The following is a 24,222-nucleotide window of genomic DNA, read 5'->3' as shown; positions in this document are numbered from 1 at the left end:
TCCAGTGATCTTCCTGTATCAGCCTCCCAAAACTCTGGGATTACAAGAGTGAGCCAACACACTGGATACTACTCTTGTTTTGTAGACAGCAACGGACATCCTAGAGAGAAGTTAAAGAACTTGCCCAAGATTACCCAATGAGTAAAATAACTGAACCAGGATCCAACACACTCTCCAAAACTGATGGTTTTCCCCCTTCACATTGCTGCCTTTTACTGTTCTACCATTGACCACTGCCATTGTTTTTAAAGTTAAAAATGACCCTAAAATACATAGGAGTTTGAGATTTGCTCTCTAGAACTAGAGGAAGTGCAGAATGATGGTTACTAGTATAGGCAATGGAGCCCAACTGCCCCAAATGTATCCCAGCTCTACTATATACTGTCTGTGTGGCACTAAGCAAGTCACTTAACTTCTCTTATGCCTCAATTCCCTTGACGGCAAAATAATGTTATCAGTAGTCTCCACCTTATTGGGTTGTTGGGAGAACCAAATAAGTTAACACATAAAAAAGTATTTAAACATAGTCAATGATAGAGATGATCATTACCTGCCAAACATTCATTATATTTGGGTACTTATATACTCAGCCTCTTTGAACTTTTACAATGAGCATAATATACCTATTTAGTAATACCATAGAGGTATTGAGAAAATTACAGAAAATTTGTGTATCTGACAGTATTTGTACTATGCAAATAAGCAAATGTTACTGGAGCTTCATTAGGCATAAACTCATAGTGTGATGTCATTTTGGAATAGGGAGTTTTCGGGTTAAGAGCAAGCTAATATTTCTGGCTAACAGAGTATATACGAGTCACCACAGCCGATAAGTTCCTCATTCCAAAAGCACCAACCGAAACCACATTTAAAAAGGAGGGTATTTCGACACAAATACTCAAGTCTAAAGTAACCAAGTGTAAAATGCATAAATAACTTGATCTGTGCGTGATAGGACAGCAAACTCTGTCAATATGTGAAGAACTATTGAGAATTGAAATCTAAACACTCAAAGATAATAAAGAACTTAAAGGAAACAAAAAGTTGGCTTGCAATGAGAAGTTTCACAATATTCTTTACGTAAACTCAGAAATCTAATTATTGCCATGTCAAAGTGGTTTTCTCTTCATTTTCATTGTTAAAAAGTTCTATCCAAACTTGAATCATTTCCTGTCCTGATAATTGCAGTATGGCTTTCTCATTCCTCCTACACTACTAATATCCAAATCGCTATTGCCAAAGAGATTTTCCTCTCTTGTTGCCAAATAGGTATCCCAGATCATTGGATGTTGCATGGACACACACACACACACACACACACACACACACATCTCTGTCTTACCTGAAGTCCCTACTGGGGCTTCCTATCATGTGTCACCATCTGACTTACTGTATATATTACTTCTTGATCTTGTTAATTAACTGTCTATCCCCTCTAGAATGTAAGCTCCATGAGGGTAGGTTTTGGTCTGTTTTATACACTGTTGTATTATCATTGTCTTGAATGAAGCCTAGTAGGTGGTAGATGCATTTTATATATTTATTGGATGAATAAATGTGTCATTTAACTCTGCCCATTAAAGGTTCTTGCACTTGATTTCAATATTTTTCAATCTCTTCCATTTAATAATATTTTCTCTTCTCTCCCTCAACTCTTTTCCACAACCCATTATAGCTGTCTCTGCCACCTTTGCCTCCTCTCACCATGCACTGTCCATGAATGTGCAGGTATTAATTTTAGGACATCCTGTCCTGGATCCTTCTGAAGCTAAGTGGGAAGCTGACTCACCCAATGGGACTTCAAAGGATTGAGACCCAGGGCAAACTGTTCCTCACTTTTGACAAAGCAGGGGGCCTGAACATGACACTGGGCAAAGCAGAGAAGGGAGAGGCTGAAATCTGGATCACCAGTCAACCATCTCCAGGACGGCCATACCCAAGGGCTCACAAGAGGAGTTTGCACAGGAGCTTAGAACAACCTTCTAGGCTGACAAGGGGGCCTCTGCATTAAAAGGGCCGGGAAGAGAACTGAACCTACTAACATTCTTCACTGAAACCCAGCACCTTCAAACCCAGACTGGACAGCCATTGGCCCAAGATATGTCAGAGGGATCCGGTGAGTCAGAGAGAGGCATGGCTTGAATCAGTGGTTCCCATGCCTAGCTGTGCAGCCTCTTGGACATTCTAGAGCCCTACCTGAGCAGAATCTCTACAGACAGTGCCTGGGAATTAGCTATAACCTAAGGGAGTTTTAAATACAAGCAGGAGTATTTTTGGTTGGGTGCACATCTACCAGGCAGAAGTTGGGGCTACCAGACATTTTGCAATACCTAGGACAGCGCAGCACAACAAATTGTCCTCTATCCTAAAAAAAATAAAACCTTTCAAACATCTCACCAGACCTCAATGGAGGTAAAATCTGAGTTTGAAGCCTAGCTCTGTTTGTCATATAAACACAAAGTATTTTTTGCACAGTTTTAATATGCATTAAATTTTCTAGAAAAGCAGCTACCGTGTCAATTGAGGACAAGCTGAACTTGATTTTCTTCTGAAAGTTTATAAAAGATCTTTCACGATGGGGGGAAAAAAATCACATCCCCAACAGGAATGCCACTCATTCTATTTGGCTCTCCAGCGAGGCGCAGGCTGTTTCAGTCTGCATTTGCCGCTGCTGCATTAAAGACTTCTCTGTGCATAGCTCAAGCATCTGACAACTTCTTTCTGTCTTCTAGCTCAGTCATGTCTACACGTGTATGTACGGAACTGAATATGGACTAGCTTTTATATCTTTACATTATAGCTAAGGTAATACATTTAAATTTTTAATATCATGCATAAGTAGGTTATGTTGTCAATGAATTTCACTTAGAGGATATTACGAAATAGTTGTTAAGAAAAATAACATTGTAAGTCTGAAGAACCACTGATCTAAACCTTCTAATTGGTCCCTCAAAAAAGCTAATGGTTGGAGCTGAAGACACTATTTTCTTTGATTTTTCCTGACTGTCTACTCATTCACTCTTGACTGTATTCCACTCCTCATCCACGGTTTGTGACCTATTCAGCAATACGTCTTCTGGGGAGAACCATTTCCAATTCCGTGCCTTATTGCATCCCAGGCATCACAAAAGAGTTTTGTTCATGGATGGATCCCTGGGAAACTGTGCATTACAGACCCTCTTCACATTCCTCAGTTTTCCTTTAGAAGCACAGATGACTAATTAGACCTTGTTTTTATTCATGTGAGCCCTGATTTGAAATATTACACCCAAGACCACCAGGAGTACTGCACCTGACCATGTCAGCTGACACCCCAGCAGTGAGTGCCACAATGGGGCTGGAAGGGCCTAACAAGGCCTAACATTCTGTGTTTCTTTCTCCCTTTTAGATACCCCACTTCTTCCTTGTATCTTGCCTGGGTGCCACCCTGTCTATCCTGACTGCTACATGTGACTTCATTCTGAACATACCTTCATGACTGTCCTCAACCCATGCCAGAAACTCTCCCCTTCACTTCCTCAGGAAGCTCCCAGTCCATGAAACAATAAGAAGTTTATCAAGAAGAACAGGAGACCAAGAAGAACAGGAGACATTGTTTGTGCCAGTCTAAATCCAAGCTAGAATTATTCTTGATGCAAATATGAAGAATTTTCTTTGTTGGTTTCTTTTGTTTGTATGTTTGTTGTTGAGACAAGAATTATTCTTGATGCAAAGACGATAAAGGGAGTTGCAAGAATATGTTCTCTCCCGTGGTTTTCCTAGCAAGACACTCTACAGAGTAAAGGCAGCACGTGTTAAACAATCAATGAGTTCCAGACAGTTGTGTGGTAACTGAGGAAGAGCCACCATGAGAGGCTCCCAGCAATCAGCCTGGCAAGCCACAAGGGTGAAGATATGGTTTGGCTCTGTGTCCCCACCCAAATCTCATCTTGGATTGTAATCTCCATGTGTCAACAGAGGAACCTGATGGGAGGTGATTAAATTATGGGGGTGGTTTCCTCCATGCTGTTCTCGTGATAGTGGGTGAGTCTCAGGAGATCTGATTTTTTTTTTTTTTTTTTTTTTTTTGAGATAGGGTCTTGCTCTGTCACCCAGGCTGGAGTGCAATGGCACAATCTTGGCTCACTGCAACCTCTGCTTCCCGGGTTCAAGCGATTCTCCCACCTCAGCCTCCCGAGTAGCTGGGATTACAGGCGCCAGCCACCATACCCAGTTAATTTTTGTATATAGTAGAGACAGGGTTTCGCCATGTTGGCCAGGCTGGTCTCAAACTCCTGATCTTAAGTGATCCACCTGCCTCCGCCCTCAAAGTACCGGGATTACAGGCATGAGCTACCGCACGCAGCCAGATCTGATGGTTTTAAATGTGGCAGTTTTTCCTGTGCTCTCACTTCACTTCTCCCACCTGCCACCATGTTAGATGCACTTGCTTCCCCTTCCAAAATGATTATAAGTTTCCTGAGTCCTCCCCAGCCATGTGGAACTGTGAGCCAATTATACCTCTTTTCCTTATAAATTACCCAGTCTCGGGTATTTCTTCTTTTTTTTTTTTTCTTTTTTTTTTTTTTTTTGAGATGGAGTCTTGCTCTGTCACCCAGGCTGGAGTGCAGTGGCGCAATCTCAGCTCACTGCATCCTCCACCTCCTGGGTTCAAGCAACTCTCCTGCCTCAGCCTCCTGAGTAGATGGAATTACAGGTGCGCCACCATGCCCGGCTAATTTTTCTCTTTTTAGTAGAGCTGGAGTTTCACCATGTTGCCCAGGCTGGTCTTGAACTCCTGACCTCAGGCAATCTGCCCACCTCAGCCTCCCAAAATGCTGGGACCACAGGCATAAGCCACCTCGCCCAGTCTCGGGTATTTCTTTACAGCAGTGCAAAAACAGACGAATACAGATGGCTACCTTGCCAGCTCCCACACTACGCTTGCCTAACCTTTCCCTGCCTCAAGAATAGAGGAGGTAGTGTGTGAGTACTTTACTTAGGTGATCTCACCAGATAAACCCTTTTCTTTCCCTCTTCCCCTTTCCATCCCTTTCACCTCTCTCCTTCTCTCTCTTGTTCACCATCTCCTTCCTAATCTCTGCCAAGCCTCATTCCTTTCTATCAACCAAGAAAGACCCACATGAGGTGCTGTAGGCATATTTCTATATTTTTTTACAATTGAATTCATGTTACATTATTTTATTTATTTTGTTTATTTATTTATTTATTATTTTATTTTATTTTATTTTTTTGTTGAGACAGAGTCTCACTCTGTCACCCAGGCTGGAGTGCAGTGGCGTGATCTCAGCTAACTGTAAACTCCACCTCTAGGGCTCAAGTGGTTCTCCTGCCTCAGCCTCCCAAGTAGCTGGGATTATAGGTGCACACCACCACGCACAGCTAAATTTTTTTGTATTTTTAGTAGGGATGGGGTTTCGCCATGTTGGCCAGGCTGGTCTGGAACTCCTGACCTCAGGTGATCTGCCTGCCTTGGTCTCCCAAAGTGCTGGGATTACAACCGTGAGCCACTGACTGGCAAATGTATATACAAAGTATTATTTTGATACAATTTAAAAAGATTTCCCCTAGCCTTTTCATTTACCATTAATATTTATGCTAAATTCTGCTTTGATTTACTCTGATTTGTTTTAACCACGGACCTCTGGGTATACCTCATTCCATAAAAAAGTTAAATGTATTTATTAAAAAATCTCAGCTTGCTTCTCAAAATGAGTTTCATGACACTTTTTCCATAAGATACAAACACAACTTCACAGATAATAAAGATAGCATGGTATTATTACATGTGCAGTAATATGTCTCTGATTGATAAAACTTTGGCATTATACTACATCATCTGATGTAATACAATGCAATAAACATTACATCGGAATGCAGAAGTACCTTAAGGAAATAGAGTGAGTATCCTGCATTCGATCTTTCATGATTTCCATGTCTTTGGGTTGATGTTTACTCAGTTGATATCTGCTCAGCATGCCTGTATTTCGTAGTAAAGTAAACCAGTTTCCCTGATCCCTGCCTTCAGTCTACAGGCATGGGCCTAAAAGACACCCTGGCCATGACGGATGGGGCCATGAGAATTCACATGCTCTCCCCAAGAATTTCACACTGAAACTGAAATACGTGGAGTTAATGCCTATGTGTTATAGATGGAGTCAAACCAAAGTGTTTAGCATTGGACATCACTTGGGAGATGCAGAGTGGCTGTTTTCTGAAAACAAGGAAAGCTGGTTTTCAGAGAGAGAGAGAGAAAAGCAAGGAATGCCGACAAGAAATGAAGAATGATTCCTTCAGACCCTGGCAGACAACCTCCCGGGCTGGTCCCAGTTCTTCCAGAAACGTGGCTATGTCCTTGCTCTTGGGTTTCGCGAGGCCCTTCTGAATATTAACTATAATTTTTCACTTGAACAAACCTGGCCCATACCTGATCCTGGTGCTTAAAATCACCAACTCATAACTGAGCGCCCCTCACTCATGCCTGTTAGTAAACTGTTTTTTTAGATTCAGTTGCTATTGCCAGTTACAGCACTTCTCTATTTCATGTCCACTCGTTCATGATTGTCTGTGCACGTGTGCGCACAGGAGAGAGGGAGAGAGAGAGAATTGACACAGAAAACTGACTTCATTCTAAAAGTTTTAGGCCTGGATCTCAGCAAGCCTGACCCAGAAATGCAGGCCCTCCATGTCTCACACTCATAATGTTCTCATGAGACAGAGGCATGGAATGGAATTCTGCCTTATTCGTGGAAAATTACATCTATAACTGCCAAAGGGCCAAGCTATTCTTATTTACTGACCAATATGTTTTCTTCTTCCAGGAAGGCCAGGCCCCTATGAGATGGACACATCTTTTCTTTGGCCTCATTTCAAAGTATAGCATGGAGTCCCAGCTACTCGGGAGGCTGAGGCGGGAGAATGGCCGGAACCCGGGAGGCGGAGCTTGCAGTGAGCCGAGATCCGGCCACTGCACTCCAGCCTTGGCGACAGAGCGAGACTCCGTCTCAAAATAAATAAATAAATAAATAAATAAATAAACAAACAAACAAACAAACAAAGTATAGCATGGAAACCAGTCCATGGCCTTAAGGTGGCCCAACCCCGTGTGTATTGATTCAAAGGGTGATCTTAGATACCGGGAATCCTATTTTTGAATGTCTGAAACAAACGTATATCTTCCAGGGCTGCCCTTTTCTTGATTCTGGTTGCCTGGCAGCTTGACAACTTTAAAGGAGGGGCATCTATTACCTTGAGGTGAAGAAGATGAAGGCTGAGAACAAAAAAGGTGTTGCGTGGCTTTAAACTCCAGTATAGAGTTTAAGTCCATAGTAAGACAATAGCCTAAGCAAAAATATCATTAGCTGTAATATGTACAATAAGAAAAAAAATGCTGCCAAATAACTAGGACCTACTATCCACTGCAAGATGCATCCTAATTTCAGAAATATTAAAATGTGGTTTTAAAAAATGTGGTAGGCTTTGTTGAGAGAGAAAAAAGGGTATTTTTTTGAAATCCCCAAACTGGGCTTGACATCTCAAGAGTCATGGAGGAAGACTGGACCCATAAACCCTAGAGTGAGCCAGGCTGGACTTGGACAGTGGAGACCTTTTGACCACACAGCCAGGGAGGCCCTTCCTGTAGAGCTAGAGGGAAGATCTGCAGAAGGAGAAAGAAGGAAGGCAAGAGCTCAGCTCTGATGGTCAACTCTGGAAGATGGAGTAGAAGCTGAGTCACCGGGCTGGCAGAGGAGCAGCCTGGAAACGGCAGTCCCCTTCCAGAAAGCAGTGCTCAGTGACACCTGGCTCCACGGCTGCAGGGGCTGCCTCTGGCAAAGTGGAGGAAGCTGACAAGAATTCCTAGGTGCCGAGGAGGGGAATAGAAGTTGCTAGAGAAACCAGAGGAACGGAAGAGGCCTGGAAAGAAACCAAGGGGTTGGCGGAGGCACATCTGCAGGCAACAGCAAAGTCCACGGTGGTCAGCACCGGGTGGCTGGATGTCCCAGACCCCTGGGTCAATGACATACAGGGCACAGCCTGCAGCAAGGACCCAAGGGCACAGCATGGCCATTGACCAAGCAGAATGAACCATCTCCCTGGGGCCAGCTCCATGATGACAGCCTAAGAGGCAAACCCTTCAGGACGCAGATTGACACTAGGGCCCGACAGGAGCAAGAGGAAGAGTCCCCAGGAAGCTGCTTACCAAGACCTGCTGAGATTTAAAGTAAATTGTGACAGACGTCATATGTTCCTATGTTCCGCTAAAAACCTGGATGTGGACCAAATGTGCCAGAGCTCATTTACTCTTGCATTTGATCATTAAACCAATTTTATTGTGTGCACACCATGTACCAGGCAGGGTTCCAGGTACTTGAGGTGTACCTGGGAACAAATCCGACAAATCCCTACCCACCTGCAGAGCGTGGAGGGATAATACATGGCAAACATAACAGCAAAGGGGATTGTGTAGTGTGTGCAAAGGTGAATTGAAGAAAACAAGCTTCTGCTTCAGGAAACCTGAATTGAGAGCAAATTCGTGTTTAGTTATACAATACATGTTTCCTATCTAAGCCCCACATTTTATGCTGGAGTTGCCTGCGTCTGTGTGACACTGAAGGACAGAAAAATGAACGCAACACAGGCCCTGTGCCTAAGGAATTGACAGTTCACCAGTGAGTTTACACAGTGAGCTTCATGGAGGCAGGAATTCCGCCTTTCCTACATGTCACAAATGTTTACTAAGCACCTAGTAAAATACATGCCAGGTACTTGGCAGATGCACACAATGCACACATGACACACATTCATGCAACCCACACCCACATAGCACATGAAACACACACAAAACACACACAACAGACACGTACATTCACACCATACATACAACACTCATATACAACATATGATATACACTGACTCAACACACATGAAAACCCACACACACATTCATAAAACTACACATGAACACCCACACACTCAAACACGTACACTTACACAACACACACATCAAAGGTTTCATGCTAAAGACTTTTCACTTTTTTCACTTTAAAGACCACTGAGGGCTGTAGGTCGATCTGGCCAAAGAAGCACTGAAAGTTAATAATACTGAGGCAGTAAATGAAAGCTTTGATGCCTCAGGGGGAGGTTTGCAGACTGAGCCATTTCAGGAGATCACCACTTGTCCACCTGAGCTCCCAAAGGGGCCATGACAGAGTTCTGAGAGGGGACTAATGACCACAAGAATGATTTACAGAAACTAGAGTGGTGGCTGCCAAGGAGGGAAGGGGGAAATGGTATCAAAAGGTATACATTTTTCATCATGAGATGAATAACTTCTGAGGGCCTAATGGACAACGTGGTGACTATAGTGAGTAATACTGTATTGTACACTTGAAGTTTGCTAAGAGAGTTGATTTTAGCTGTTCTCACCATGCACACACAAAACAGGCAACTATGTAAGGTGATGAATGTGTTAGCCTGATTGTGGTGATCATTCCATAATGTATACATACAACAACTCCTCATGTTGTATACCTTAAATATACACAATTATTGTTGGTCAATTGTACCTCAATAAAGCTGAAAACTAAGATAATAAAAGAAAATCTACCTATGGAACCACAGCTAACAGTCTGGGGTTCTTATGTAACTTTTGTTTAAGACTCTTCAAACTATGTCCCTGTTAGGCTGAGAAAGCCACTGAGCCCCAAGTGGATCAGGGATCCTTCCCAAGCCATGGTGTTTAATGAGTGCAACAATTGCATTCTGAAATTGCATCATTGGCATCACAGTTCCAGAACTTAATCTCATGTAGTTAAGTTTAAAACAATAACCTACTGACTATACAACATTTCTTTTCTAATTTTCAGCAGACCAAAGGAAATACAATTTTGTTTCCATAGCAAATGTTCCAACTTCATGAGGAAGCACAAAGTGTTTTGAGAAGAAATGCCCTCCATGGACAAAGGAATATTTCTGAAGTGCAATAAAGAACTTACAGTATCACTAGATATGCTTGAATTATCGAAGAGAAGTTACCACCCAACATCAGCATGAAGTTACAGTGTTTACCACCATTACCCTCCCATAAATGTTTTCATTGCTCTACACAGCAGATATAACCTCAGATATGCTTATTTTGAGTAATCTAAAATAAATGTGAGATGGATAAAAACCAACTATGTTTCCTTTTCTATACCTGCACTCCACACACTTCTGTGACCAGGGATTGAAGGGATGTCAACGAATACTCTGCCACCAGCTGAATGGCACCAGCTGAGTGTCCTAAAATTCAATTCAATTCTGATACTAACCAGAGTTAGCACAGACCTCAGGTTGAGGGTTCAGTCCCCCAAGACTGCCCCCTATTTCAGACACCAAATACAAGTGCCAGGTTGTCACCTATATGTCTGACTGACTGGCTGTAAACCAGGATTCCTACAATGCCCTCCTTGGGTTTGATAATTTGCTGGGATGGCTCACAGACCTCAGGGAAACACATTTCCCAGCTTATTATGTGCTAAAGAATATGATCAAGGATACAGAAGACAGCCAGATGAAAAGATACGCAGGGTGGGGTGTATGGGGGAGGATGTGCGCTTCCTTGCCCTCTCCGGTGGGCTACCCTTCACATGTTCAGCAGCCCTGGAGCTCCCCAAACCCCAGAGTCCAAGGATTCTTACAAGACTTTGTTACTTGAGCATCACTGATCATTAACTCAATCTCCAGCCTCCAGGCCTTCCCAGAGGATGGGGGTAGGACTGAAATTCCCAAGCTTCTAATCTGTTCTTTCTAGTAACCAGTCTCCACCCAGGAGCCTCATTAGAACAAAAGATGCCTATCACCCAGGAAATTCCAAGAAGTTAGGAGCTCTGTGCTGGGAACCAGGGCCAGAAATCAAATATATATTTTGATTATGTCTCTCTATATATTATATATATATGTATATTTCCTATATATTTTTCCTATATATATATATATTTAGAAAAATTATATATATTTTTTCTTATTCCTTTACAAACGTATTCTTCACCATGCCAGAGGACTGATTTTGACGGAAAACTCCCAGGAAGTCACAGTTTTGGTACTCTTCCAAGGTCCTAATAAACGAAGGTAACTATGGAAACTCAAGCACTCGGAACACTGGGCAATGTAAACGCTCTCTGCTCGGCAGGGTTCCCTCACACGCAAACACCATTTCTGAGAAATCCTTAGTACACCTCCCCGAGGGGACCGCACAGACTCAGACCACATCTAAACAAGCCACAGCCTTGCTCCAGTTCTCTTTGGAGTGGGTGAGATTCACTAGAATAAATAAATATGCAGGGAACAGGCCAGAAGAAAGTTAGGATGGATATTCAGAAATAGCTCTTTGTGTACAGAAATAACTGAAGGGAAATGTTGGTAGCTATTTAAGGGTCCAAGAAGTTGGAAGACACTAAACAATAATATTTGCATCCATTTTATTTTGTAATGTCAACAGGACATGTCCACGCCTGCAGAGGCCACAAACAGCACCAAATCACTGACAGGAGAGGCCCACGGTGACCCCCCGCCCCTCTCTTTCCAGCTGTTTCATCAGCTTCTCTTCCCTCATCCGTTCATGGGGATGACAATGTCCACCTTGGGGGAAGCACAAGCATATGGATGAATACAGACCGAGTCCTTGTTGTGGTTGTTGGCACTCAGGGCTTTGTGGTGTTGTTTGGTCAAGCCAAAAACAGAGAGGCACCATGATTGCAGGCGTACCATTAAGTACAGTAAGAATGTCTTCCTAATCCAAAATTGGACATGCGGTTTGATGAGAAAAGGGATAAACTTGAGATGGTGTTACCCAATATTTAAAACCAAGACGTCAATATTTTATTTTCTTACTTAGTCATGTGTCTCAGATTCATGTCATTAAGCATTACCTTTTATTATAAAAGTCATTTTTTCCTTCCCCACTTATCATGAGAGTCTTTCAAACTCAGCCAAACACGTCACAATGGAATTATGAATGAACATGAGAACAGTAAGAAGTGGAACTGAGAAATTAGAGACATGCAAATTTTATCTAGGAAAATGTTACCAGGTCATAAAGAAGACAGTAGGACAAGAGCAGAAAGTGCTAATGTAATTTCACCATTTCCCCCGCTAGAAGGAAAAGTGAACCCAAGAGGAAGGAGGTTTTCGGCACGGGAGGGTGACCTTTCTGCTGCTGCTGTTGTTTTGTTGTTATGGTTGTTTGTATCCTCTAATGTTGCTAACACAGTAAAAACCACCCAATTTAAAATCAGACTTGGAAAAAGTGATCTCAACTTTGCGAAAGTTGACCTCCCTCTACTCTTCTTTTTGGCTAATCACTAACAGCACTTATGAACTTTATTACAAATAAAATTATCAGAATACATGCAAGAGCAATTAGATGTAATAAAATTAATCCAGAAATGCTATTTGTAGAAGAGTCAGCCATTTATGCCAAAATCTGGCTTCCCTTAAATTTTATCTTCGTATTTTGAAAAGGAAAAGCAAAAGCAGTTACCATATTTACTTGAGAGTCAACACAGCCAAAAATTTTTAATGCCATGCTAAGCAATCCAGTCTCCGAACATCAACACTTCTTTCTATCTCCAGGGTTCACTGTTATTACTTGCCAAGATTATGTGGGGGAACAAGAAAAGCTCTTAAACTTTTTTCTCAGCATGGTGGTTGAAGAGAGACAAAGAAAGTGTTGGAAGCTAGAGAAACGGAGAGATGTCGAAGGCAGCAATGCATTGGGGGACGTCTGAACCATCCCAACCCAGGGCAACTCACCCACCTCGTCAATGCAAAGTTGAGGATACTGCAACTATGCAACCTACATGGGCCACACAGTGAGACAAAAACACAATTTCCTTCTAAATAATCCAGATTCACCATATAAATACTCCTGAGCAAGCTCCTACTTGCTGTTTGCTGTAAGCTTGGATGTCAAAACCTGCCATGCAGGACTCCACTCTCTCCCAAACAAAGCCCAGACCACTCAGTCTAGCATTCCAGATGCTCCTCAATCTCCCTTGATCCTACCTTTTGGAACATGTCCCTCTCCTTGCCCTTGATGGGCCTATGTTTACTATGTACCAGTTTCCTTGCAAGTTTCCCTCATCTCTACCTCTTTTCTTGCTCATGCAGTTTCCTCTGCCCAGAATACAATCCTTCTTTCTCCTCCAGCTCAAGTCCTCTTCTTCCTCCTTCTTCCCCTCCAACACCTATCCTAAATACTGCACCACTTCTTTAGGGTTTTCCCACCCCTCCAATGAAGAGAAACAGGCAACTATCTCTCCCTGCTCTGAAACCTTGAGGTTTTTCATCTCCCCGTCTCCGATGGCACTCTGCAGCCCCTACTCTGTATTGCTTGAGTTCTCTCCCCTGCTGCACGGTTAATATGCTTAAAAGTAGGCTGAGATTGAGTACAGCTTGAACAGAGAAGATGTTTAAATATTTGCCAAATAAATGAAAGTGGCTACGTTTATACAACTTATATCTACAGTGCCTTAAAAAATTGAAAGCACACTTACTAGGTGGAGAGCCCTTGATAACTTCCAGTACAAAGTTTTCTGGGGAAATAGTCCTAAATTCCCCCACCAGGTCAGATTTGGCAATCACTATGGACAGGTTTGGTCTAACCAGCTTCTTGTTTACTTGGGTAATGTACTGACTCGGTGACTGTCTACTTCTCGGGTCAGTGGTTCTCAATCCACATTATACTAACTGCACAGTATGATTACCTAAGGAGTTTAAAAAGCCAGGCTGCATGCAGTCCCATCACATTAGAACCTCTGGGGTTAGGATCCAGGCACCAGTGTTTAAAACGCTCCAGGCACCAGTGTTTAAAAGGCTCCCAGGTGATTACAATATGCAGCCGAGGTTGACAACTACTGGCCTAGATGACAAAGAGTAATTCCACACAGCAGACATTTCCCCTATTTGTATGTCACTGAGGCAACAGCAATGTCCACTTTCAACACTGATGTGGCGGACTGGGGCCCAGCCAAGAAAGAGAGTTCAACTCTAGAGGCTTATGTTCACACACACTAGGTTTCCCTAGAACAATAGTTTACAATCTGGACATCAGTTCCAGACTAAAGTCAATGTCTGCCTCTACCTCCAATCCAAAGCATTTTTTACCTTCCTATGAGCCTAGGTTCTATATATACACACACACACACACACACATAAATTTTATATATATACACACACACACATATATATATTAGACATATACACATATATATTATACATATATAAATATATATATCACATTTCCTTACCAACTTAAAATAAATTTCAGCTGGAGAAAAAAAGAAGCTTAGAGTTCTGATCTTGCAGTTACATAAATCCCAGAGTTTGAGGTTGATGATAAAGATTCAAGCACAGTGAGTGATACCGAGTGTAATTTCCCACATTATCAAAATAGCAAAAATGTAACCCCCCCCCTTCTCCCTGTGAGTCAGTCCAGAAACCCACTGTGTTAATCTTGAGAAATGCTTAAACCTTGAGGGAAACTTATTCAAAGAGGTTGTCATGGCAGCTTCACATGAGACTTTTTAAATCAAGTAAGTTCCAGTACACATTTCCCTCACTGTTGACAATCATCACATATTTTCCCTCCAGGAAAGAACCCCTGTGAAGTGAACCTCGCGTGTGGTTTTACAGATTCTTTAGCAGACAGCTGACACTATTTGTGAAACCAAGTTTCCCCATGGACTCCACGCGGTGTGTTTAACCATTCCAGAGAAACACCTACAAAGTCCCTACTTTATTTGAAGTTGTACTTTATTGTGATATGCATTTCATTTGTATTAATTTGGGCTTCAATCTTATATACTGATCATTTCAGTAATCATATCTCTTTTAAAAACTAGTTTATGGGTACCGTGCACCAATTTGGATAACTCATAGAAGTGGCAGAAGAGAGCGTGAATGGCATGCTCGATATGAATGGACTCAAAAGCCAGTGCCCGAACAAATATGACTGCTTGAAGGACATCTGAGAAAGAGCTCTTCCATAAACTGGTGTTTCCCTTCCTCATGTTCCTTACTATTTCAGCATAATGATGTGTACAGAGCTGAGAGAGTCCAACAGACCCATGTTCAAATTCTGACTCTTGTTTTTGATCTGCCGCAACCTGAAGAAACTCACCTGCTATTTTTAAGCCTCAGTTTCCTTAGAGACAAATCAAAATCATAAAGCCTGCGTAAGGAACACAGACAATGTGTAAAGCTCCCAGTCATCGTGGGGAGGAGACGGATGGCTGCTGATCCTGGCTGGTTCTAGAATAGCAGATGAGGTGGGTACCCGGGCTCCAGGACGAGGAGGCTGAGCGTCATTGGTGCAGCCTCCAAGATTGGCTACTAATCAGCCTAGAGCAGGGCAAGTGAGACTAAGGAGACAGCAAATAAAATCGCAGGCAATGAAAAGTCTAGAAAAATTGTTCCAGGATTTCCAGTCAAGTTCTACCCTCTCACTAACTCCAGGAATAGAATGAGGGAAGCCACATCAATATTCAGGGGGCATAATTGTGGCTTTGGAATGTTTTGGTTTTGTGGCCCATGTTGGAATATGTTATTGGTGTACATGACCAAATGGCTCTGGTCACCAAAAGCAACACCGCCTCCCTCAGACAAGAAGAGACTCATGGTTAAGACGTTCAGCATTTTTGGAGAAAAGATGGGTAACTTATAAGCACATTCACTGCTAATAATTTCTCCCCAAAGGATAAAAGAAGGCAAACTTCCACAAAAGACATAAATGTGCTTTGAGCCTATTCTATAGCAATGGCTCATTCCCTTGTTCATTGATTCAGGAAACAGACCTGAAACTTAGTAAAATCCTTAGTCATACCATTGTCACCGGCTGCTTGAACACAGTGTCTTAGCCTGGGCTGCTGTAACAAATGATCACAGATTGGATAACTTAAGCAACAAATATTTGTGTCTTACAGTTCTGGACACTGGAAGTGTAAGATCAAGGTTCTGACAGATCCAGTGTCTGGTGAGGGCCCACTTTCTGGTTTGCAGACAGCTGACTTCTCATTGTATCCACACATGGTAGAAATAGAGCTAGCTAGTTCTCTGACCTCTTCTTATAGGGGCACTAATCCCATTTATGAGGGCTCCACCCTCATGACCTAATCATCTCCCAAGCATCCCACCTCCTAACTCCATCACTGGGATTAGGGTTTCGACATAGGAATTTAGTGGTGGCTTGGGGGACACACAGATATTCAATCTATTGTACACAGATAAAGGAAAACCCAAAGCCTAAAAAGAAAATCTATTAATCTTAAAGTATTTATTTCCATTACAATTAACACAGACACATTTCAACTTTTATAACTACATTTCTAGACTTTTCTATGGTAAACACACCTTTTGCTGCCTCTTTCACCTGGCATTAGCACTTGACAACCCCCATCCCATGTTGCATCTGATTGGGGCAATTCTGTCTGCGTTGAGTACCTGGAATTCACCAGAAGTCCCTTCTCAGAAGCAAGCCCTGCCCTCCTTTCCCTGGACTGGGAGGTGAAGCTCACTGAAGGGGGTGAGCTGACTTTGCAATCGTCCCACTTCCTGCCCAGATGTTCCTGTGTCCGTGGAAACCTGATCCATCAGTACCTCCTCAGGGCCAGCAGTTCCTGAGACCTCCCCCAAACACCTCCCACAACACACACACTCACACTTGCACACACACACACACACACACACACACACATTAATCCCCACCCTGTGCTGGCCACAAATGATGGTTTATGACAGTTTTGCTTCCAAAATGGGCCTGAGTGTCTTATCAACAATATTTTGTCTCAGTCTCCTATGTTTCTTCACACAATGGAAGCACCTCTGGGCTTAGAGTCACCAAGACCCTAAGACTGGTAGAGTACACACCCCTTCCCCAGAGCCGTGACAACACTACAGACTCATAAGCAAAGCAGCCTCATCATCATGGAACCGGGGTGGCCAGCATGAAAGACGATGCATAGTAGAGACACTCTCCTCAATGCCTTCCCCAGGTGGTTGGGCTTCAGGAATTTTGTTCTATTCTGAGCACAGAGAGCCATGGCCTCAGATTTCAGGGGTGGGAGGAAAAGTTCCAGTTCTCTTTGCCCACTCAGTGGTCCTGAGGAAAGCTCTTAGTTGGTCACCTCTAAAGTTAGAAAGATAACCCTACCTACACCTGGAGAAAAGGATGTCAGAGAAGCCCTACTTGCGGCTCTCTCCTGAGACCCCATCCCTGAAGGACTCCCTGGCACCAAGCAGGCCCTGGGGGCAGATTTACCCGTGCTCTGGTCCAGAACCTAGAGGTGGCTAGGTCCTCTTCACCGTCCCCTTCCTGCGTTCCTTCTCATTGCTGACATTTGATTCTATCTCGCAAATGGACTATAAGCTGCTCTGAATTTTCTTCATCTTTCTATTTCCCCTTCCATTCCTTCTTCCTCTCACCATCCCCAGCACTTAGCACAGGGCTTAGCACAGGTTGGACATGGAATAACAATCTGTCAAAATTATCAGTCAGTTTATTAATGCATGAGATAATGAATGAGAAAGCCCTTTATAAACTGAGTTTTATTTCAGAGAGACGTAGAATGTATTTTCGTAAACTGTCTCCACTTGTCTCACACGGAGGACAAGGCTGGCCAAGAGAAACAGTGTTCTGGTCGCCAGCCCTATATGCAATGTCAGCCCCATCGTGATCTCTTGTGGCAAATACAACACAGTCTGACAGATGCTTGTGTATAGAACCACACCTCCCTGGTGTCATTCAGGTGGGCATTTACATCTACAAGGTAAGAGTTTACAGACCTTGGCACCATCTTCCCAGCCCATGACTAAAGTCAACCTGAAACTCACAATAAAAGCCAAACTCTTACCATGGCCCTAAATGCCCCCCATCCTCTGGCCTCTGCCTGTGTCTCCGGCTCACCTTGGTCTCCCTTCCACTCTCTTCACTGGCCATACATAGAGCTGCTTTCTGCTCCTCATGCTGGGCTTCTATGATCTGCTTCTTCTGCCCTCTGTCTGGCTGGTTCCTTCTCATGCCTCAGACCTTATCGCTTCACCTCGAACAGTCCCAATCACCAGGCTAATGTGGATCATGGCTCCCTAGTCGCTGTCTCTGCAGCCTTTTGTCTCTGTGTTTCACAGTGCTCAGCCCACGGGTGCCAACTCCTGCGGCTGCCTAGCTGTTTCGTGCAACCCTGGTGGGGTCCACTCACCCTTGTGCCATCCCATGACTGGACACACAGCAAGGTCTCAAAACACAATCATCAAATGAAAAAAGTTGTGATTGCAAATGGTTTTAAACCAATTGAATAGATGCCCAACCTGAGTCAACAAAGTACATGTCAAACGTGGTTGTATTTGCCACAAGAGATCACAATGGGGCTGACACTGCGTGGGTCATGATATGAGATAGGAAAATTCAGAAAACTTACTAAGTTTGCAGCTTTTTCCTTTGAGACTGCCAAAGTCTAATAAAAACCAGTTTGTTAGCAGGCACTGTTGACAAGCACATGGAGAAGCATTCTTTCAAACATTCCTGGTGGTGGTGTTAATTGGTGTGACCTGGTAGGGTGGGGGTGGGCAATTCTGAAATATATATCGAAATCACAAGAGTACACAGCCTCTGACCCCGCAATTCTGCTTCCAGGAATTTAACCAACAACTTGTAAACACTTCCGCAAAATTACAAGGGCAGGCTGTTACTGGTTGCAACATTGGCTGAAATAACAAAAGATTACAAACAACCTAAATGTCCACTGAGAGGCTGAAAATGCACCTCCTTTGATACAGCCATGGATCAAGGTACAGAAGGTGCACACTATAAGTATGAAAGAGGTGGAAGAAAAAACTAGAAACTATTAACCAGACTCACCTATTGGTGACGAAGAGGGAAAGAAGAGTCTGCAGAAAGGGAGGAGAAGGACACTTCCCTGAGGAACCTTTTAAATTGTGTTACCCCTTCAAAAGCAAATAAACCACGTGTCATCTGCTCAAAAAAATTAAAGAGTTTCAAAATCATATGGAAAAGTTTAACCAAAAAAAGTAAAATTCCATTTTATAGTCTTTTCCCCCGTTTTATAACTGGAAACACTAAGCAAAGGAAAGGGAGATAAGTTGCCCAGGAGAAATGAAGCTGCCCTTGGATCCCAAGCTAGCACTCACCATACTCCATCCCAGCCTCCTTGGAGACATTCTCTGGAGTTCCTTGCTGCAGATATGGAGGGTCAATAGACAGGAAATATAAAGAAATATCTCTCAATATTTTAAACGCCCATCATGTCTGGGTTGGCGTGATAAATTGGATGGTCCTTCCAGGGAGGATCTGGTCTGAAAAATCAAATCCATTTCACATTGGCCCATGTGGGTTCAGAGAAGCTGAGGCTGAGCCCTGCCTGATCCCCAAGTTGAGGGGTTGTTGGGGCTGAGTTTTCAGGTTCAACACCTCCAAATGCAGTAGAACTGGACTCTCAGCACCTTGGGATGGAAGAACCGAGTAAATCGGCACTCAATTGTCCAGGCCAGCGTGGCTCAGGGGCTCAGAAGGCACATAGACTTGGCGCAGGCTGATGGATCTCTCCTCACTAGCCCGCAGCTTTGGGAAACTTACTGAACTTCTCAGGGTCTCAGCTTGTCTGGACCTAGAGTTGGAATAATGTTTCAAGGTTGTGAGAAAGATTCAAGATAATATACTTAAAGAACCCAAAAGAGTGCATGTTCCTTTAGTAGGTGACTCAATAAATGGTAGTCATATGTGCAAATAAACAGCACAAACATCACCAGTGGCCTAAAACCATGTGACATTGTCTCTAAAGTTCGGTCCGACCTACCTTCACTGACCCACGGGCTCCAGAGTGAGCCTGTCTGCATTGTAATTCCAGCTCTGCACTAACTACTGGTATAACCCTAGCAAATCACTTCTCTGTGCCTGTTTCTTAATCTGTAAAATAAAATAATAGTACTGATTATTTCATACGAGAAGTACTTAAAACCAGGTCTCCTACCTAGTAAGTGCTGTATTACATATTAGTTTTTATTATTATTATTCAGTGCCAAGTTCAAACCATGACTAAATGTCAGTTTGGTCCTGATCTCTGCAGCCCAGCACTGAGCTGGGAGTCAGAGTGAAAATCGATGCCTCCTTAAAGTTTTTGACATTCATGCCAAGTCCATGACACTTGTACCTATAAAGACAGTGTTCTCCATTTTCCTGGTCCTATCCTTGGCTTGCATTCATTTGTTTAATATCCTTTCAGAGCGTTAAAGATTTACTCAGTAGAAACTGAGACTCACCCAAACTAAACTAAATAAATAACGAGTTGCCCCTAGAAAAGCTCCATTTAGGTTGTTTTTTTTAATCTTCTGGGATTCCTTTTTGGAATATTCCTTTCTCCACAGAACTGGGTAAATATGTTTCTACCTCCCTTACATTGACTCATTTGAGAAACATTGATTGATCCCCCCTGTGGGTGTCAGACCCCAAAGCAGGCCCTGGAGAGAGGTATACACATGAAACCAGCCCCTGTCTTTGAGGAGCTCTCACCACTGGGGAGTTGAGCAAAGCCCATGGATGATGAGAATTCTACAGGAGGGGGATGGCTGGTTTTCCTCCAAGCGAATGAAATAGATAAGCAACAAAATAGAAACCTTTTTAATCTAAAATGTATCCATGCACTGCTGGAACCCACCAAACACTGCTACTGAATCTAAGAACCAAGAAACATAGAAATATGTTATACACACCACATACACACACACACACACACACACACACACACACACACACTTCCCAACTTTAGAATTAGAAGACGTCAAAATTTCGGCATGCAGCTCTCCAGAAACTATATATTTTAGAAGGCAAGACTTATCACTAAACTTTACAGTAACAACAATAATAATAATGCCATTTTGCATTTTTACTTTTCTACTATTCAAAAAGCTTGCCTCTATCTTGCCTCTTTATAATCCCAGTACAATCTTGTGAGGTGGCTAGCACAGGCCTTCTCTCTACATTTTATAGCTAAAAAGGAGACAAAATCACAAAGACTGAGGTTTGCCCCAGGTTACTCAATCAGTAAAAATTCAGAGCAAAAGCATCCAGTTCTCTCTCTCTCTCAGCAGACTTTCTGAGAGACATCAAATGAGGTCAAAGTCCTCAGAAATTAGGTTGGCAGAAGTTACTGTTAGAGGTGACTGCCTTGGCAATGAGTAACCAAAAAAGATGAGAGGCTGAACCCAAAGGGGCAGAACTGGAAGCCAGCAGATTTTGCAAAGGGTTTCCTTAAGGTAAATTAAGACAACAAAATATACCTTTGCCTATTATTAGAGTAGTACACTTTTTAAAAAATTATAAAACCCGATGCCGATGAGAGTGTTAGAAAATGTTCACACAGTGCTGGTGGGCATGTAAATTAATAAAACTTTCCTAGGATTAATTTAGCAGCAGGGATCTAGAGTTTCTAAAATGCCCATGCTCTTTGACCCCTACAATTCTACCTCTGGGGATTTATCTCACGGAAAACTCATGAGGAGATGCAAAGGTTTAGCTGCAAGGGTGTTAGTTTTAGTACTGTTAATAAGAGAAAAACAATCAACCACCTGCCAACAGGATTTAATAAACTATCTATGCAATGAAATGGAAAAGCTTTTGTAAAAGAAAATTCATTCTCATGACAAGATGCTCGTAATACATTGCTGTGAGGTAAAAGCAGATAACCACATAGCATGTAGAGTACAAGTATATTTCTTCAAACCATAAATGGACTCAGAGACAAATGTACCTACCAAAACGTTAACAGTGTTTATCTCACAGTGGTGTGTTTTTACTTCTTGTCTTTTACTATTATCTCTATGTATTTTTTTAAATTTTATTCTTGACAATGAGCTTGTGCTGTTTGTGTAAATGTTTCAAGGACGTATTTTAGAAGTATACCCTCACTATTCTTTGAGCACTCATGTCAAGTTCCCCTCCTAAGTAAACTAACAGTCTTGTGCCCAGTTGGGTTTGTCAGTTCAATGATTAACAACAGCATGTAGCATTAGTAAAGGTCATAAGAATCTTCTTAAATTCATCACTGCCACTAGGCAGATCAAATTCATCTCAAGCAGTTTTCTTGGTTCTTTCTGGACAACTTTGTCTTCTTCCTTTTCCTAACGGATCAACACATTTACAGTAAACACCAATCTCCTGCATTGAATGCACACACACACAGATACACACACAGACACACACACACACACACGTCACTGTTCTCCAGCTGTCTCACAGGTGAATGCCATGACTCACCAAACCAGTTGATCCTTAGCTGTATTTTTTGAAGCATCCTTCCCCACCATCCACTCCTCACACCCTCACCAACACAACAAAAAATTCACATTTTACATAAGCAATAAGGAGTTATAAATTGAATTGAATAAGCTTCATTTGGTTCTTTTTGTTTTGTTATTTTCTTTCCTTAATCCTTCAGGTTCAGTCCCATTTTCTCATTCTGATGCACAACAACACTATCAGTAGGAATTATGGGGATCAAGGATAAATGGAGATCAAGGATAAATTATGGAGATCAAGGACAAAAATGCAAGACAATGTTTATAATCCCCTCTGAGAGTGCACGGTCTTCTCTATAGCTGTAGGTGCAACACTGGCAAAGCTTCTGAGTGGGGGTAAAAAAACATGATCAGGCTTTTAAGATTACCTTTGAAGTCCTTATTGAAGAAAGTGTATACAAGTTTTGCCAATACAATGCATTATACCTTTAAATGAAACCAATAGAGCCTGCTGTTAATAATATAACACCTTCAGGCCGGGCGCGGTGGCTCACGCCTGTAATCCCAGCACTTTGGGAGGCCGAGGCAGGTGGATCACAAGGTCAGGAGATTGAGACCATCCTGGCTAACATGGTGAAACCCCGTCTCTACTAAAAATACAAAAAGTTAGCTGGGCATGGTGGCACGTGCCTGTAGTCCCACCTACTCAGGAGGCTGAGGCAGGAGAATCGCCTGAACCCGGGAGGTGGAGGTTGCAGTGAGCCAAGATCATGCCATTGTACTCCAGCCTGGGTGACAGAGCAAGACTCCATCTCAAAAAAAAATAAAAAATAAATAAATAAAAAATAGCACCTTCAGTCAAACATTGGGTGAGATTACGCCTCTCTAACATTGTAGAAGCTTAATGGAAAGTGATAAAACAAGTCTCAATTCTTACAGTAATAACAGTCTTATAAAACGACTTCATTTACAATGCCTTTCACTTCACATCTCTTACCACATACCAAAAGTCAGGTAACTATTTGTGGTTTATAAGTAATATACAGTTATAAAGCATATTTCCCATATATTTCATAGTTAAGTCTTCCATAGGTAATCACAGTTGATCTCTTAATATGGCTCATTAACACATCTTAAACACATCTACGCTCTGTATAACACATACAGATAACACATACGCTCTGTATAACATACACATATAACTTCAAGAAATCCTTAAAATGTTATTTCAACAAACAATATAACATAACACAACATAACATTACCTTTTATCAGATTCCGTTTGTCTTTCCTAAATACCTCATTAACGTGTGAGTAAACCCCAAAAAAGGAGGGAAAAAAAATGCAGAAGCAAAAAACCTGCAGTGCAATTAATCATCTTACCATCTCCGTTCATCCTTGGGGCGTTTGGGAATGGCTGGCCTCTCAGGAGGTGGAGAATGTCGGGGTAATCGGACAAGGTCTCTTTTCCCAAATGAAGCCTGCTGAGCTGATGTTGGTTATTAAAAACGAAAGTGCGTTTTGAAGTCAGCCCTGGCTAGAGTTGTTCATTCAGGTCTGTGCCGCAGCAGACTGACAGCTCACATCTTGCCAGACGCCCCAGCTGGTGCGGAGGCTCAAAGGAAGGAGAAAGTGGGGTTTTGGAGATGGCTGTGTCACAGCCTCTGAGGCCTTTAATCCCTCGGCCATGACACATCTGGGGAATGATGAACAGAAAGCTCAGAGCCAGGCAGACAGCCAAAATCACTCAGCAAACGTGCCAGATCCTTAAGAAACACCAACACCCACTACTGCACCAACACCCACTACTGCACAAACACCCTCTACTGCACCAACACCCACTACTGCACAAACACCCTCTACTGCACCAATACCCTCTACTGCACCAACACCCTCTACTGCACCAACACCCTCTACTGCACCAACACCCACTACTGC

At 42.6% G+C, this 24,222-nt stretch overlaps 1 protein-coding gene across 1 annotated transcript in view; it reads right to left on the bottom strand.

Annotated features, from left to right (window-relative positions):
• The window catches only part of IL1R1 (interleukin 1 receptor type 1), a 74,160-nt gene extending 50,171 nt beyond the window's left edge, over positions 1-23,989 (bottom strand). Inside the window, exon 1 of the mRNA XM_005575153.5 lies at positions 23,668-23,989. The gene's annotated coding sequence lies outside the window, so the exon portion shown is untranslated. The remainder of the gene's footprint in view (positions 1-23,667) is intronic.
• Positions 23,990-24,222: the final 233 nt, after the last annotated feature.

The sequence above is a fragment of the Macaca fascicularis genome, chromosome 13 (assembly GCF_037993035.2).
Source record: "Macaca fascicularis isolate 582-1 chromosome 13, T2T-MFA8v1.1".
NCBI classification, from domain to species: Eukaryota; Metazoa; Chordata; class Mammalia; order Primates; family Cercopithecidae; genus Macaca; species Macaca fascicularis.
Note: the sequence above shows the minus strand (reverse complement) of the source record. Positions and strands in the feature narration are given on the sequence as shown.